The sequence below is a fragment of the Zalophus californianus genome, chromosome 3, assembly GCF_009762305.2.
Source record: "Zalophus californianus isolate mZalCal1 chromosome 3, mZalCal1.pri.v2, whole genome shotgun sequence".
Classification (NCBI taxonomy): Eukaryota; Metazoa; Chordata; class Mammalia; order Carnivora; family Otariidae; genus Zalophus; species Zalophus californianus.
Window position 1 is genome coordinate 180,789,026 of NC_045597.1, and position 15,285 is coordinate 180,804,310.

The following is a 15,285-nucleotide window of genomic DNA, read 5'->3' on the forward strand; positions in this document are numbered from 1 at the left end:
CAGTCGTTAAGCGTCTGCCTTCGGCTCGGGTCATGATCCCAGGGTCCTGGGATCTAGCCCCACATCGGGCTCCCTGCTCCGCGGGGAGCCTGCCTCTCCCTCTCCCACTCCCCCTGCTTGTGTTCCCTCTCTCGCTGCCTCTCTCTCTCTCTCTCTCTCTCTCTCTCTGTCAAAATAAATAAATAAAATCTTAAAAAAATAAAATAAAATCCCATTCTTAATTCTACCATCAAGAAATAACCACTGTTACATTTGGTGTAGTTGCTTTTAAATTTGCAATCTATAGAGAGAAAGGAGGGGAGACAGTTTTTAAAACAAAAATTGGAACCTTATTATATGTACTGTCTTATAATCTGCTGTGGGTTTTTTGTTTTTTGGTTTTTGTAACATAGTTATTGAACAAATGTTAACTGAGCATTTGCTGGGTGCCAAGAACTATGCTGGCTACCGGGCACAGAACAGCAAAAAGAGACACCGTCCCTCTCAAAGTAAGTGCAGAGGGTCATGGGAAAGACAAATACTAAATAAACAGTGGCATACATAAACATACAGTTTATCAGAAATGCTATGAAAGGGAAGGATAAGGTGCTATGCAATCATGTAGTAAAAAAAATCCCGGTGGAACAAATATTGTTTACCTCTTCGGGATCCATTCCCCCTGCTTCCTGCACTCCCGGGTTAGCTTTGGGACCCGACCCACCGGTGAACTCTTAGTTCTTAGGGGTGGCACCTGAGCTAGTCCTAGTCAGAGCACTGCCTTGTCACAGTGACAATGACTGGTTTTAAAATAGGCAAAAATACCTGGAGTCAAATAATCCAAGTCAATTGGACTGAATTCTGGGACACTGTTTGGAATCCACTTGGAGAAATCTACCCCCTCTTCCTACTGGGTCTGAAGGTGAATGAGGTAGCTAGAGCTGCTGCAGCCATCTTAACACCGTGAAGGTTGAGCTTCGCTGTGGAGCCAAGGCCAAGGAAATAGGGCCAAATGTGGTGAGAGAATCAGGTCCGGTGACTTTTTCTGTCCTGGATCGAGCCTGAGCTAACCTGGGGTTTTGCGGCTATCTGAACTAGTTTGGATTGTCACAGTTTGGGATAATGAAGATGATTGGGGATGTAAAAGTTTTCCTGAGGAGAGGAGGTGTAAGGTGAGATCTGAGGACTGAATCAGAGTGAAGCTGGCTTGGACCAGGAGGGAGGCGAGGAGCACAACTGAAGCAGAGGGAATAGCATGCAAGCTGGAGAATCCTGGAACAAGAAAGCTTGAGTGTGGGGAGGGGCAGATCACGTAGAGCCTCAGGGGTCACTTTAGGGGTTCGGGATATGAGACCAAGAAATGAGAAACCGGGCGCCTGGGTGGCTCAGATGGTTAAGCGACTGCCTTCGGCTCAGGTCATGATCCTGGAGTCCCGGGATCGAGTCCCGCATCGGGCTCCGTGCTCAGCGGGGAGTCTGCTTCTCCCTCTGACCCTCCCCTCTCTCATGCTCTCTCTCTCAAATAAATAAATAAACAAATAAATAAATAAATCTTTAAAAAAAAAAGAAATGAGAAACCATTGAAGGCTTACAAGCAGAGAATTGTCCGGATTATGTTTTAAGGATGTTTATGAATAATCCCATTTGCTGCAGTGTGGAGAACAGCACTGAAGGCAGATGAGAGAGGACCTAGGGAGACTTATTTGAGAGCCTTCGCAATATTTCAAGTGAGAGATGATATTGTGACTTCGACCAGGAGGGTTATAATGGATTTTTTACTTCATATTATTTTGTGAGAATTTCTCAACATCAATTTCTAATTTAAAAAAAAATGATACTCATATGACCTCACTGATACGAGGAATTCTTAATCTCAGGAAACAAACTGAGGGTTGCTGGAGTGGTGGGGGGTGGGAGGGTTGGGGTGGCTGGGTGATGGACGTTGGGGAGGGTATGTGCTATTGTGAGCTCTGTGAATTGTGCAAGACTGCTGAATCACGGGTCTGTTCTTCTGAAACAAATAATGCAATATATGTTAAGAAGAAAAAAAGAAGAAGAAGATAGCAGGAGGGGAAGAATGAAGGGGAGTAAGTCGGAGGGGGAGACGGACCGTTAGAGACAATGGACTCTGAAAAACAAACTGAGGGTTCTGGGGAGGGGGTGGGGGGATGGGTTAGCCTGGTGATGGGTATTAAAGAGGGCACGTTCTGCATGGAGCACTGGGTGTTATGCACAAACAATGAATCATGGAACACTACATCAAAAACTAAGGATGTAATGTATGGTGATTAACATAACATAATAATAAAATTTAAAAAATGATACTTAGAGGACATAGAAATAGCCCATTCTTGGGCTAGTCATATTCTATTTCCTTATGACTGATACACAATGAAATTCTTGGAATCTAAGTCCTTACAACTAAATACTGAGATTGCTTCTGGTTTTTATTTGATAAATATCACAATGGAAATCTTGTACTTAAAGTTTCGGTCCAAGTTTCTGATTACATCAGGATCAATCTATAAAATTCAAATGACTAGTTAAAAGAGTAAACCATTTTCAGGTCTCTCTCTCTATATACCCATCCATCTAGAAAGATTGTACCAATTTACACTGATACACATTCCCAGCAGTAATAAACAACCGGTATAGCTCTTCAATTAAGAATGCATTTCAATATAAACAGAGTTCCAGCTGAATTTAGCTGGGGAAAACTCACAACTTGGCTGGCCAGTCTCACTTTACGCTCATGCCCACAGATTTAAATAGGCCTTTGGGCCCGCGGGCAGGCTCACCAGTCACTTGGCTGTTCTCTCCTGGAGGAAGTATCTTCCACCTTCCCTTCTTGCCTCCCTCTCTGAAAATGGAAGCAATCAGAACAGAACTGCCTCATCCTTAAAACACCATGTGGCTTCCTGCCTTCCCCCACCTCTGCCACTTGCTCAACCCTCCTGGGACCACCCTGACAGCCAGCCCAGCTAGTCCCCTCGGGCACAAGGTCCCCTGCCCCACAGAGCGAAGATCTTCTTCTGCACCGGCCACCGTCTTCTGCCTCCCACCGCCTCCCCTCCCCCAGTGAGCGCTCCCATGCCATGTGCACACATGCAGGAATTCCCTCCATCCTTGAAAAACAATCCAAAACTTCCTTGGGTATCACATTCCCTTCTAGCTGCCACCTCTGTCTCGGCTCCCCTGTTGGTCATGCCTTTGAACATTCACTGTTACTCTGTCTTCAATATCCACGCATCCCACATTCTTTTGAACCTACTTCCATTGGGTTTTTGGGCCTGCCAAGCCGCGCTGATCCAGACCACCAATGAGCTCCTCGTGCCCAACCCAGTGGGGGAGTTCTGATCCGCATCCAGCTCTGTCCATTAGCAGAGGACCTCCTCCGCTCATGACCTCCTCCCAGAAACTGTGTACTTGGCCTCCAGGACACCACTTTCTCGGCTCTCCTACCTCATTGGCCGTGTCCTTTTTGGCCTTCGCTAAATTCCCCCCCACCTTCCAGTCCTCTATGCACTGGCCTACCTGCCTTCAGTGTTCGGACTGCTCTTGTCTTCGCACTCACCCCCTGGTTTAGCTGAGATGTGGCATGAGTTCGGACAGTGGGTGTTTTAAAGCAGCTAATGGACAAATTTCTGAAGGGCACTAGTCAGCTAATTTATGCCTTACTTTTAGACAATGAGGAGCTATTGTTTTTTTTTTTTTCAGACAGGGCGAGGAGGTTGGGGGCAGGGAGTGCAGTGGGAGGGGTGAGTGTGTGGCTGGAACACAGCTGTGCTTGAAGGAGATTAACTTGAGAAAGTGCTTGGCTGCAGGGCATAGGGGCAGGCTGTCTGAAGGAACTATTTGAACAGCTACATGCTCAATCAGGTGGGACCTTAGATGTGCTTTTGGAGATTGGAGAAGAAATAAGTAATCCTGGCCAAGAAGTCCAGGGTGTGCGTGTAACTTAATTTGCAGACATGCACGTGTGCACAGATGCGCACACACATACAGAGACATGCCCACACACTCCTGCACAAGCACTCGGTTCCTTTAGGTCATGGGTTTTATCATTTCTTGACATCAATCACCAGGGAAGGCAGTCCACAGCTATCAAATTGTTTCAATTTCTACGTGAACATATTTCCAGCATGGCTTCCATGCAGTGGGGATTTATGGAAAGAGGGGTGTGAACCCCAGAGCCAGAGCGGTGGTGGGATCAGGACAGATCCTCGAGAAGGGGGGAAAAGCCAGGAAGTCAGATGCTGAAGATTTGCCATCACCCCTGCATGTTCTTCTGGGTGGATACCTTGAATAGGTCCCTGCCTCTTCAGGTAAGTTCTGGAATGCCAAGCCCTTTGGTCCATGATTATGTCCATGATCTCTAGAGACCACAAATTGGCTTTAAAAGCATCACTACATGCGTAGTACCAAGAGTGGTCCCTTGTGTCATCTCTTCGGGACATATTAAAGGATTCATGCACACATGGCAAACCCTCAAGAATGTGAATGATTCCAGAAGGAGACAAATATCCCCGCAGTAACCTGCATCTCTGACTTAAGAGTTTCAATCATCTATCCGGATGACGTATACACCAGTTGACATGGTTCAAATGTTATTTTATCACATGGTAGATGCCAGATTTTCTTTAGAAGAAACAAAGGTGCAAAGTATGCCATTTTCCTTGTGATTGTGCAAAATGCTTCCTGATGGCTATTGAATTCTGAACCGTAAATCTCTGTAAATAACACTTACTGATAGCAAACAACATGTGTCAGGAAATGAACAAGGTCTTTCTTTCCAGTCATAATGGTAATCTCGTTAAAGGCTAACTAAACCAAAGATAAACAGGATGGGAAGGAGCGTAGCTCCTGGGTTTCTCATTTGATTTGTCTTGTCAAATATGAGATACTTCAACAAAGCAGGTAGATGCTACACCAAAAAGAAGGTGGAATGCAGAGGCACCCCAGTGTTGGCTGGCAGTTACCATCAAAAACGCAGAATAGGGGACACCTGGTGGATCAATGGGTTAAGTGTCAGACTCACCCTCAGCTCAGGTCTTGATCCCGTGTTGGGATCCACGCTGGGCATGGAACCTACTTTTAATTAATTAAAATTAATTAATTAACTAACATGAAACAAAATAAAAATAAAAACACAGACTACGTCGGCGTCATGGGTAAGACCGAGTACCTCTGAAACAACCAAAACATTTCATGTGTGAGAACAAGCCTTTGATTTGATCAGTCCATTTTCTTAGGCTCCCCTTCCCTGCTCTGGATCCTGGCTTAAAAGGGTTGGCATCATTCCTGAGGGCTGCATTCCACTTTTGTCGGATTTTTGCTGCCATTTCCTCACTACTCATACCCTCCCACCTTTGGAATTCTGCAGACTCAAACAACAGCCACACCCCAGGCTCCTCAGTTTATCCAGCAGCGATACGGGTGAATTCCCAAAGACACGGAGGTGACATGGAGGGGCCCGACTTATAGCTGCGTAGGAGACCCCTTCCTATTTGAGAGGCCTTCAGTTTGGCCTGAAACTTGATGCCACCTCGGTATCATACATTGAATATGCTGAAATCCCTGGTTGATATTTAAATTTCAATATCAACCAGAGAACTGTTAGCCCTGGTGCTCCTGATGAAGAGCCATCTTTGGTTCTGTAGCTTTTAGTTGTGAATTCCCCGTGCAATCCTGTGGTTGTGCGTAGGCTGATCATAATGAGAACAGAGTCCCTAGATAAATGTAGATGTTGGGCAAGGAACTGAACATCTCGGCCAGTGATTCAAAATCTGGGACAGGGAGCAGGGAGGGTGATGGAGAACAGAATCCCCTTGCCCTCAAGTGAGTTGGGACAGGGAAAGGCGGAGAATTCACCCCTGCCCAGGGACATGTGGCCACAGACCTGGCTGAGGGCTGGGATTCCCTCCTAAGAGGAGAGCATTCTGCAATCAGAAGCTGAGTGCCGACCGGGTTTCTCCTCCTATCAGCCATGTGACTTTGAGCAAGATGTTTAACCTCATCATGCCTCCATGTCCTCACCTGTAAAGTGGAGATGATTAGTCTTATGCCTCCTAAAGTTGTTGCCAGGATTTAAAAGTCAGTACTCAGTAATTCTAGCTGGTCTTACTACTAGTAGTAAGTTTTCATTTGTGTTAACTTTATTGAAAAGCAGCCTTGTATACTCATGGACCAAAGTACTTTTTTCCAATGCATATTAAAATGTGACTTTCTGTGCATGTTTCAAAGCAATGGAGAGAGCTGAGCGGGATGGCAAGGTAGCTTCATGGCCCCAGCAAGCCTGTCCCCAGCAGTGCAAGCCACATGCCAGGTGAGGTGCACGAGACTCAAGAAATAAGCAGAATAGTGATCTGCACACACAACCAGGGTGTGGGTGACCGCACGGTCTCAATGTTCTTTAGGGTGAGTAATGTGAACGCACATGGCTATTGGCTGGATCCGCAAAGGCAGAGGTTTTCACCTGAGAAAACATCAGCAAGCCGTCTCCTACATTCATAATTTTGTGTGAGAAAGTACTCTCTTTTCTTCTGTTGAGAGAGATTAAGAACGTTGACCTCCTATTTCTGTCCTTACAACATGATACCATCATAAATATCCACTGACATACTGGGTTTCTCTAGTGGGTTAATAGGTAATCAATACTAGCCATTAATCTCATCTCTAAGAGAAGCATTCTGCCCTTTTGATCTAGTATTCTAAGAGTTGAGTGAAGCAAACAATGGCCAGGAGTCCATTCCACAGTGGGGGTTTTCCAGGCGGTTCATCCCCCTCTTTATTTTCTTAAACAACAGTCTTTTCCCCTCTTACCTCTTGTTTCCTCTCTGGTCACACATTTTGGAAAGAGATGCTCCAGATGCGGCCGTGTAAGTCATTATCCCTCTTGTATTGATGAGGAAACCGAGGCTCAGAATGGTTAAGCTTGCAAAGGTCACCTCACTTGTAAGGTGCAGAGCTGGGATTCAGACGGGCAACCTTGACTCCAGAGTCCACTCTCTTTCCACTACAGTTATCTTTCCGCCACCAGCATGTTTTAGTTAGACTTTGACCTTTCCTTTATCTCGTTCTCTTCGTTCCCAACTCTCTTGGCTGCATTTATTCTAGCCAACCCTCTCAGCGTTTGTAGGAGTATAAAGAGGGTTCTGTCTCCTGCACACAGCTGTGTTCACACTTCTCAACACAGGGTGGGGTCCCCCTGGTTAGAAGGGCAAACTCACACACCTACGAGAAATTTCCTGCTGAGACTATGGAAGCCATCAGAGCTCAAGACCCCTCTCACTAGAGCCAGTGGACCTCAAACTTCGGTGTTCACAGAATCGCCCAGAACATGCTAACGATACGCACGCCCAGCCCTGCCCAGAGAAATGCTGATTCAGAAGATCTCTTCAAGGGCTTTTTTTTTTTTTTAAAGATTTTATTTATTTATTTGAGAGAGAGAATGAGAGATAGAGAGCACGAGAGGGAAGAGGGTCAGAGGGAGAAGCAGACTCCCTGCTGAGCAGGGAGCCCGATGTGGGACCCGATCCCGTGACTCCAGGATCATGACCTGAGCCGAAGGCAGTCGCTTAACCAACTGAGCCACCCAGGCGCCCTCTTCAAGGGCTTCTAATGAGGTAGTTGCAAGCTCAGATCTACTACAAGGCTTTGATTTAATAAGTGACCTCACCATTTCTTAACCCTGCAAACTTGGACTGATTGTGCCTCGGTTTCCGCAACTGTAAATGGAGAGGATATCAGCATGCAACAACTTCAGCATGTTGTTGGGAGAATTAACTCAATGATAATACCTAAAGAGTGTTTACATGGCACCTATGCATAGTAACTGCTTGATAAAGGTTAACTGTTTTTGTTGATACCAAAGTTTGTGAACCTCTGCCATAGGCAAAAACAAAGCTCTCACTCAGACTATGTCTCCTCCAAGACCAGAAGAGGAGTAGTAAATGCAGATAATATTAGTATACAACTCACAGTTTTGTGGTGAGAATTAACCAGCAGTAAACACCAACAAAAGCAGTAATAAAGCATAATTGGAAACTGTGATGGGTTCCACGGTAGATAGAACCAGGCACCGGGATGGAGAATAGTGGGGGATCTACATGGAGGGGGAATAAAGGAAGGGACATTTAATCCGAAGGCTGGAGGGGATTGGGAGAATTGGACTGGATTCAGCCAAACGGAGAGGAGAGAGGACAGGTGAGGGGTTGGCCGAGTGGAATGAAGGCAGGAGCACAGTGGGGAGCAGAACACTCAAGAAGATCTTGGCTCTGGATGGGGCAGGCCTGGTCGGCTCTGGTAAAAACTTGGAATTTTATGAGAAAAATCACCTCCCTGTTTTAGCTTTCTGAGCAAAATGGCACTCATTAGTTCCCACGATTAAAGAATTCATGAATGGAACACGGGTTCACTCCCCCTACCCTGTCTGAATCCTGTGTTTCTATGTTCCGCCGTGTCGTCCCTCCCAGGTCACGGCAGCGTGGTGTCCGCTTACCCAAGCCCCCCTGTGCCACCCAAGAAATCGTTTGTCTTGGAATGTGGTGATGGGGTGTTCCCTATTTTTCATTGCTCCCACTGAATAACCCTCAACATTTGCCTAGACAGTCCTCTCGCATCAAATCTACACTTCCAGACCAAAGGAAAGTCTGAATATGAGTTCAGAGATGGATTTCTGGTAAAATGAAGCTCCCAGGCAGTAAGTAACCCTTTCTATCCCTGCCAGGCTTACAGAGTAGATTCTAACAGTCTTACGGGAGGTGGAGGTGTAGTAAGGCTTTCAAGGAAGACCAGAAAACTGAGCTGATGGAAGGCCAAGACAGGGCAGTGGAGACCCCCTGTGTTCATTCTGAGTAATAGCTACCAGCATCAACCTTTTTCCTCCCATCCAAAGAAAATTAAAGGTGTTAAGAGGGGAAATGTCCTTTATGCACCATGGCCATTCTTAGGAACGTATTTATTCTATTATGGGTTGCCACCTTTCCAAATACAACTTAATCAACCAGAAGTAAGCTTAAATTCAGTGGAGCCAGCGAGCAGTGCCTTTTAACATCACTGAGCCTTAATGTTATCATCTGTAAATATAGAGAGTTTGGACCATACACTGTCCAGGGGCCTTTTCAGTGCTAAAGTCTCAGGAGCCTGTGATAAGACCTGGGGACCCAGGTTCTAGACTTGCCTTCGCCTTGCCTTTGGCTTGGGTGGTCAAGTTCCAGGGTCAAGGGTCACAGGATAGGATTTGGTGCTCTCTACTCTTTTTGGCTATTTTAAACTTGTAACTTTCAAAACTTCCACCCAACTTCATAGGCTTGAAAGAGTCACCATTGCAACTTGTCCAGGCCTGTGGCCTCCCCCAAGCTTGGCTCTCAGACTACAGTAGCTCCCCTACACTGCAGTCTCTGCCCCCAGAAGAAAGGACGTGAGTAAGACAGACCGGTCAGGAACCAGAGAAGAAAGATTCTGACCTGAAACCATGGCATGCAGGCTTTTCAATAGCACCTCATCAAGCAGGGCTGGGAACTGGGTCTGGAAGCTGCCTGACACCGTCTTTGCCTTGACAAGGATACCCAGACTCCACCTGCTGGGATGAGGTAGGTGCCTTGCAGCCCTCTGAGACTTAATTAGTCTTTGAAATTCTGATCTTCTGGCCCAGCTTGACAAACAAAAATAGCTAAAATTTACTGGGCATTGAGTATGTGGCAGGCAGTGTTCAAAATGCTTTGTACGGGGGCAACTGTGGCAGGGTGGGGCTCAGCTGGTTAAGTGTTTGGGGACTCTTGGTTTCTGCTCAGGTCATGGTCTCAGGGTCCTGAGATCGAGCCCCTGCACTGGGCTCCCCGCTCAGCAGGAATCTGCTTTCCCTCTCTCTCCTTCTGCCCCTCCCCCTGCTCTTGCACTCTCTCTCTCTAAAATAAATAAATCTGGGCACCTGGGTGGCTCAGTTGGTTAAGCGACTGCCTTTGGCTCAGGTCATGATCCTGCAGTCCCTGGATCGAGTCCCACATCGGGCTCCCTGCTGAGCAGGGGAGTCTGCTTCTCCCTCTGACCCTCTTCCCTCTCGTGCTCTCTCTCTCTCTCATTCTCTCTCTCGAATAAATAAATAAAATCTTTAAAATAAATAAATAAATAAATAAAATAAATAAATCTGTTTTTTAAAAAAACCACTTTGTACGTATGAACTCATTTAATATTCACTATGACACTGTCTAAGGGTAATTACTCTCCCCACCTTACAGGTAAAGAAATCTGAATCCAGAGGTTAAATAACCGGTCTGGGACCACACAGCTCCTAGGGGCTATTCCAGTCCAGGTGGTCATTACCACAGCTTGTGCTCTTGGTCCTCCCCAACACTGCCCCCCCACCAGCTGCTGCTGCACGGTGGGTGCTCAGTGAATACATGCCAAGTGAACCAATGTCCGACGAAGGTTTGAATGCATCAAAATGGAACTCACTTCAAGATCCCAGTGAGAAATGTTCCTAGACACCAGATTCTCCTAGCACCTTCCCTTCCTTTCCTAGACCTTAGGGGATTCTTAGCCGGCAGTTCTATCCCTGGCCCTTGGAGAGATGTTCCCCTCCATGACTACAGAGCCCACTTGGCCACCCTTGGAGAGTGGGCCTCGCCTACACCCCCGGTCCTGCTCATTCAAGCTCCTTCTTTAACTGGTAACAAGCACCCAAGGGGCTGGGCCAGAGAACACTTGCATGGGACTACCCAGTCTCAGCCTTTCTTAAAAGCTATGAGCCAGGAACTCCAAATGGGATCAGGCCGCACATTCCAATTCCACCCCAAAGTGAGCTTTGCCTCAAGGGGCACATCTCACACAGCACTCTCTTCTCCATCAACTTCCCCAAAGCAGGTTCAATCCCTGCTTCATTTCTATCATTTCTAATTGACAGGAGGGAGAAGAAAGGTACTAATACTTATTATCTACTATGGATACTAGGTTACCAACTTTAAATGCCTTAATCTTTTTTTTTTTTTTCCCTTTGAGAGCAAGCACGGTGGGGAGGGGCTGAGGGAGAGGGAGAATATTAAGCAGGCCCCATGCCCACCCAGATCGAAGCCCGAAGCAGGGCTCCATCTCAGGACCCTGAGATCATAACCCTGAGATCATGACCTGAGCCAAAATCAAGAGTCGGACGCCACCCAGGTGCCCTTCAATGCCTTAATCTTTATACACACGATATAACTGCACTCATCTGACAGGTAATGAAAGCAATGAGTGCCCAGAATGGTTGCATTAAGTGTTAACTTGGCCAGTGAGTAGCAGCACTGGAATTCAAACCCAGATAAGTCTGGAGCCAAAGTCCATGCTCTTTCTACCCGACACTGTCTGAAGGTGTTCATTAGCAATTCCTGTTGGCACCCTCCCAAGTTCTAGAATCCCTGTCTGGGGAGGGAGGGAGACGGTGTGTTTTAGAAGCAGAAAATTTGCAATTTGAGGACCATTTCTACAGAGCATTCTTAAAAAGATTAAATCAGATAACCCAGGTGAAGAATTTAGCACCGTGGTTAGAAAAGCATAAGCACTCAGTGTATGTAAGCAATCCTTTTCCTCAACCAGGGCCAGAATGGAGAAATGTGAAGAAAAAATATTCAAATGAATACATAAATGAACAAATAAATCAATATTTATTCTCTTTGAAACAGTTCTTCAGTGCTCTACCTTTTAATTTTGACTTTGTTGAAAAAACCAGTTGGCGCCTGGGTGGCTCAGTCGTTAAGTGTCTGCCTTCGGCTTAGGTCATGATCCCAGGGTCCTGGGATCGAGCCCCGCATCGGACTCCCTGCTCGGTGGGAAGCCTGCTTCTCCCTCTCCCACTCCCCCTGCTTGTGTTCCCTCTCTCGCTGTGTCTCTCTCTGTCAAATAAATAAAATCTTTAAAGAAAAAAACAACTGGCTCTAAGTAATAACCCGATTTTCCTAAATTTCATCAGAGATACCTAGAAAAATATAATGAGACATATTTTTTCATTGAATTAACTCTAATAAAGCCCCTGATGCCAGAAGAAAGGCAAGGGCTGCAAGCCTTCCACGAGGCACACACACTTCGTTTTATGTTCCTTTCAATATTTGATTTTCAGACACTAAGTGCAAATACCGACATCAAGTCTCTAATGGTATTTGATGTTCTGAGATGTATATGCCCCTCTGGTCCTGCCTGTGACTTGGTTTGGAGACTTAGGCCGTGGATGTAAATAAGTCCGGCACTATGCACTTATTGAGAAGCTTCCACTGCATTCATTAGGAGGTAGATAAATAGTTTAAATAGGAGATCAAAGAGCAATTGAAATGATTATGTGAGCACAGAAACAACTGTGCGACTGGGGAGTATTTCCCTAAATGTGCAATGGCATTTTCAATACAATTAGGTGCTTAATTGTATGCTATCCTTAGTTAATACATTTTAACACATAAAACATTAGATTTTTTTAAGCTACTTTTGTCTACTTACTGCTTTTGGAAATCAGAAAAAAATGTATGAAGGCTCCTCTTTACCCTCTACCCAATAGGTTACTAAAGTTTTCAAAGTTTCAAATTCACACAAGTATAATTTGCTTAATATCTGTAAACCATTGTTTAAGTTTCTCTAAGAAATTTGTAAGGAGCCATGTGAAAAAGTATCCTTCACATTCCTAGAGACCAGCCACAAATTTGACTTCACTGCATAATTAGGACTTTCAAATTTTTAAAAAATTAAATACGAGGATTTGAGATAACACGCTGTTAAAATGTACACTTCTTCATTTCCATTTATGCGCTCTCACCAATTGTGGCTGAAATGTGGCCAAAAAAAAAGTCTTCAATTACTCATGATAACTGAGCCATTGATGTCCAGGTTTTACGAGAAGTATAGTTTTTCAGGGAGAGAGGGAAACACAAAATTGTAAGAGCACTCAGCACTCAAACAATAAAAGAATTCAATCAAGAAGCAGTATATAATTTCAAAAGACAAAAAACAAACACAAGACAAGACCCAATACCCTTCAACTGCACAATTACCAGTTAGAGAAAATAATAGCAGGCAGACCTCTATTTACCATAGCAACAAAAATAGAAAAGAAAAATTACTTGGGAATAAATTTAACATGAAATGTTCAAAATCTTATTTGAGAAAAAATGAAGTTTTCCTGAGGGACACAAGAGTAGATGTGAACAAAAGGGCACACGTTCTCTGTGTTGCATAGGATTACTCAACAATATAAAAGCATCAATTCTAATAAAAATACCAAGACATTGTTTATGGAGCAGGACAAGTAGAAATCAAGTTGATACAGAAAAATAAACATGCAAGAACAGTCAGGAAACATTTAAAAAGAAGAGCTGCAGCGTGGGACCAGGCCTACTAGACACGGCCATGTACTCTTAAGTCTTTACAACTGCGACAGGGTGGCAGGCACAGAAGTGACCAGACCAGCAGGAGGGCACACAAAGTCTAGGAACAGACCCAAGTGCACTGGCACCTTCATGACAAAGCTGGTATCTCAAATATGGACAAGGCAAGGACGGGCTTTTTAATAAATGGTGCTGGGACAAGGATTTACCATTTGGAGAAATATAAAATTAGATCTATACCTCACACCATAGATGGGATTAAACTCCACAGGAATTGGAGCTAAATGATGTCATTTGGGAATGTTGGTGAGGTCCGGAGCCCACAGCCAAGAAAGAATTCTTGAGACACCTTTGGGGCAAAAGTGCGATTTCCTGATCGCACGGGGCCAGGACCTGTGGGCAGAGAGAGAGGCTGTCCCAGGGTTGTGAGGGGTGACTGATTAAATACTTGAGAGTTGGGGGAGGTAAGGAAAAAGGGAGGCGTCCAAAAGGGCTTTGATGTGTTAAAGAATACTCCCAGGAGCCTGGAGGCCTGTCCATTGTCAAACTAAGGTTGTTTTTCCTTCTAGTAAGGCATTACCTTAAGAAGGTTGGGAGTTACCCGGAGTAACATACTCTGCCTGCCTCAAGTATTTGTTAATCAGCGGCATGTTATAAGGAAATTTAATTTTATCTACATTTCCTTCTAACTTTGTTTCCTACATCACTGTGGAAGAGTGGGTGATGTTGGGGCGGAAGAGGGGCTCCAAGGAAATTGAGTCTATGGGTCTCTGGAAGTTAGGTGATTGATAAGAAGGCTTTTAATTTGTAAATCACTAAGATTTGTTTGTAAACTGCTGGAGACTGGGTCTCCAAGGACAGTGATCTCTATTAATTAACCATTTGTTTTCCCTTCCCTCAGTTTCCCTGGAGTGCCTGAGGAATGCCACACACAGCCCACCAGGGAATGTGGGGGGGGGGGGGCGTTGCCCGGTGTCAGCTTGCGCTTGGCCCTCAGCTTGCCTTCTGCCCCCTCATCATAAATGTTAAAAAAAAAAGGGGGGGGGGAATCATGCAAGTACTAGGAGAAAATGTATGCAAGTTCCTCTTCACCTGTGTATAGGGAAGGGATTTCTAAAAACAGAATCGATCAAAGATAAATTTGACTCCATAAAAATATTTTTAAATGTCATGACAGGAAAACAAACACCGTAAGCCAAAGTCAGAATACAAATGAAAAATGGGACAAAATATTTGCAACATAGGCCATAGATAAAGGGCTAGTTATCTAACATACAAAGAACTCAGAATGAAAGAGGAAGAGGTCAAAATATCTGCTAGAAATATGAGCAAAAGGCATAAAGAGACACATGCATACGTGCACACAAATGTTTTAAATGACCCTTAAACATATGAAAAGATGTTCAAATTCACTCATAATGTGAGAAGTGCAAATTAAGACTACAGGGATACCTTTTCTTACCTTTTCTGGTTAACAAGAATTAGGCAGTATGACAACAAAAATTAAAGAGCATAACTAACAGTATAACAAAAATTAAATAGTATGAAAATAGCGTTTCTGATTTTTAGGAGAAATTAAAATTCAGATGTTTGCGTGAGCCCCTGCAAGTATCATGGGCCTTAGGCACCTGTGCTTCCTCAACCTACTGGATTAGCAAGCCCTGTTTGTGATAAGAGTTTATATTTTCATGGAGTTTTATAGTCTGATGGCAGAGAGAGAACTATTTCACTTTATTCACCTCAGTAAATAAATGAAGAAAATAGTTTCTGATTATGATAAATACCAAGACAATCTAGGTAATGTGACTCAGGATGGGATTAGGGTACAGCCTGTGAGTCTCTGAGGGCAGAAAATTTAAGGAGTCAGGCTATGCAAGCATCAATTTAATTAGATTATGATCAATTTTAATTTAACTTATAATTGGAAACAGGGAACCAAGATTAAAAAGCCTCGAGGCGGAGTCGG